Consider the following 3,761-nt stretch of genomic DNA (forward strand, 5'->3'; position numbering starts at 1 on the left):
ATACCAAATTTGAGACCAGAATTTCAGCAGGAATTTGCCAAACTCAACCTAATAATGGTCACCGAAGGCAGTGTGTTGAATTTGGAAATACAGCCTACTCTGATTGAAAAGATTAAGGAGGCTCAGCATGGACACCCCAGCATTGAAGGCATAAAAAGAAAAGCGAGTTTGGGCAGGGCCTCAGAATTCGTCATAGACGAGCAAGGAATATTGTGGTACGGCGATAGACTTTGCGTACCAAATGTCGACGACCTCAAACAGCAGATTCTAGCCGAAGGCCACACCGCTCCGTATTCAATCCATCCTGGAGGAACAAAAATGTACAAGGACCTTCAGGAAAAAATTTGGTGGCACGGTATGAAAAGGGACATAGCCACATTCATTGCATGCTGTGATTCTTGTCAACGCATCAAGGCCGAGCACCAGAAACCAGCCGGACTATTATAGCCAAACAATATACCCGAGTGGAAATGGGACGAGATTGGAATGGATTTTATTGTTGGGCTACCTCGGTCACGACACGGAAATGATGCCATATGGGTCATCACCGACAGATTAACTAAGGTGGCACATTTTGTCCCGGTGAAGTCAACTCACACCACTCAAAAGCTTGCCCGGCTTTATCTTGCCCGTATTGTCTGCCTGCATGGAATCCCAAAGACTATAATATCTGACAGAGGCACACAATTCGTCTCTAGGTTCTGGAATCACCTACAACAGGCACTAGGTACTCAACTAGCATTCAGTACCGCATACCACCCCCAGACTGATGGGCAGATAGAATGCGTAAACCAAATTCTAGAAGACATGCTGAGAGCGTGTGTCCTCACCTATGGAACCAGTTGGGAAGAAAGCTTGCCATACGCAGAGTTTGCATACAACAACAGCTACCAGGCCAGCCTACAAATGGCACCATTTGAAGCTCTGTACGGGCGAAGATGTCGTACACCACTAAATTGGTCAGAAACCGGAGACAACCATATCTTCGGCCCAGATATGCTCAAGGAGGCCGAGGAAAAAGTTAAGATGATTAGGGATCGACTCAAGACCGCTCAAAGTCGACAAAAGAGTTATTACGATAGAAAGCATCGGGGAATCAATTTCGAACCCGGAGAGTTTGTGTACCTACGAATATCTCCTATGTGGGGCCTGCAATGATTCAAGGTTAAGGGAAAGCTAGCACCAAGGTTCATCGGACCATTCTGTATAGTGGCCCGAAGAGGCACGGTAGCCTACCAGCTAGACTTACCCAAAGAATTATCCGATGTCCATGACGTGTTCCACGTCTCGCAGTTGAGGAAGTACGTGAGAAATCCAGAGAAGCAAGTATCCCATGAAAACATTGACGTGCAACCAGACCTCACCTACCGGGAACGTCCAATAAAAATATTAGAGGAGTCTGAAAGGAGGACCCGACAGAAAACCATCAAGTTTTTCAGAGTTCAATGGAGCAATCACACCGAGAATGAAGCAACTTGGGAAAGAGAGGATTTTCTTCGAACAGAGCACCCACACCTGTTTGAGGATCAGCTGAAATCTCAGGGACGAGATTTTTCCTAAGGGGGTAGGTGTTGTGACACTCCAAAAAAAATTTGTTTTTGTTTTCAGCAAAAACCTTACTTGGTTTGAAAAAGGTCATTTAAATTCTTCCTAAAACCTCTCTCTCTCAAAAACTTTTTCCCTTGGCAAGGTATTTGATTTTTGCATCCTCTGCAACCCTGGTATTTGGTTATTAAAAACCTTTCCTCTGAGTTTCCATTCTCAAAATCATTTTTTGGATTTTACTTTCTTTTAAAAAGAAACCCTAAGGATTTTGAAGCTACTCTTTTGTTTCGAACCATCCTTGGTTTTACCATGCCTCATGTGGTAAATCCTCCCAAAACCCCTCCCTCCACTTTGGGGCAATCCAAACCTTCTGTCCCAACAAGTTAAATCCATTTTTGGATTTTATTCCATTTATTTTTCTCCCCAAAACAATTTTGTCATTTATTTTAAGCCTAGGTGATTTGCAAAGCAAGTGCCTAATTCCCTTTGAGTTTTGATCTCAAACCAACTCTTCTGGATAGTCTCTAGCGCCCACAACCTAGAACCATCAAGATCCACTATTCCTATTTTCAAAATTTTCAAGTTTCATCCTCTACAAGTTTGGACCAGATTTGTCAAATTTGGTGAAATTCATATCTCCTCTTCCCCAAAAATTGTACCAAAATTCAGGCAACCCCCAGATGCAATGAGAGGCCACCCCACCAAAAATCAGCTCAAGAAAAATTCCCCACATGCCAAAACCATTTCGTCGAACACTTGGCCGGCACTGTTCCTGAGCACTTTCACAAAGTTCAGAGTTTGCAGTGTCGTTTTTCGTCAGAGTGTTGTGACTGATCACCCGTGCACCCTGGCGCTTTGCGCACGGACCCTTATCCCTGGACATAGCACCACACGCCCTCTTGGACGGACCTAGGTGTCGGTGGCGGCAAGCATCACCGACGCCGGCAGCTTCTGCGATGGCAGAGCCAACCGTGGCGGCCAACGGAGCCAGCACCGGCTCGCAACGCCATTCTGCGCCGCCCAATGCTCCCTAGCCCTCCGCGTGGCTTCATGCATGCTAGCGCACACCGCAGCACCATCGCCATGGCCTGGCAAGCACAGGGCGCGCCCTCTACCGCCGACGGGCCCGCGCCGCCCCGTTCTGCCGAAACCGGTCAGCACGCCCGATCCAACCAGGGTTAGATGCAAAACGGAGCCCGTGGACGTCCACGTCGATGATCAACCGCCTAATCTCCCCGACCAAGCACTTCGCCGCCGTAACCATCGCCGGAGATCCCCGTTCTCGGCCACCGCCTCGGATCGCCTATAAAAAGGAGCCCCTAGCTTGCTCTCGAGCATGCATCACCACTGCACCTCACCAGTACCCCGCCAAGCCACTAGGAGGACCTCGAGGAGGTCTCCTCCCGCAACTCCAGCTGCCCCGATCCGCCTTGGCCACCAGCTCAAATCACTCCGGTGAGGCCATCGCCGATGCCCAAACCTCATCAGTAGCCACCACGAGCACCCAGTGAGCTAACCCAAGCTCCAATTTGACCTCCGCAGCCCTCCCCGACGAGATCCAACTCCGCCTGAGCTGCCATCCGCCGGAGCAAGGACCGTCATCGGCGTGTTGCTCGACGACGACCACCACCACCACCCTCCGACGCGGAAGGACACCCTGAGCACGTAGGTACTCTTCGATCATCTTAACTCACCGTGGATCGCTGCCGGCGACCACCGCAGCTCTCGGACGCCGACGAGCCCTGTTTCTCCCCATTGAAAATTTAAACCTGACGGGTGGGACCCCCGCGTCAGTGTTTTCTCTTTTTTCGAATCGTTTTCTATTTCATCAGTTGACCCCCTGGAAACTTTCTGTTTCATTACAGATAAGTCCCTGGTTTTAAAACCTTTATAACTTTTAAACAGAAACTGATTTTTGATTGATTCCTTTTCTGTCATCTTTATGTTTCTGTCTAGTTTTTTTGTCATATTTATTTGAAAAATATTTGGAACACTTTTCTGTGCATTCGCGGTATTTACGTTAAGTACGTATTTTTCTTATACCGTAGATACCGGAGGAGGTGACGGAGCCGCGAACTTCGCCAAGCTGGACTCCGACTACTCCGAACCAGGCAAGCATGTTTGAACTTTGATATGATCAGTGGTTATTGCATGTTTGCATTTAGTAGTTTCATGGCATGTTTATGAGCATTTCATTAAACATTATAATTCATGCA

This window comes from Triticum dicoccoides, chromosome 4B (genome assembly GCF_002162155.2).
Source record: "Triticum dicoccoides isolate Atlit2015 ecotype Zavitan chromosome 4B, WEW_v2.0, whole genome shotgun sequence".
Taxonomy (NCBI): Eukaryota; Viridiplantae; Streptophyta; class Magnoliopsida; order Poales; family Poaceae; genus Triticum; species Triticum dicoccoides.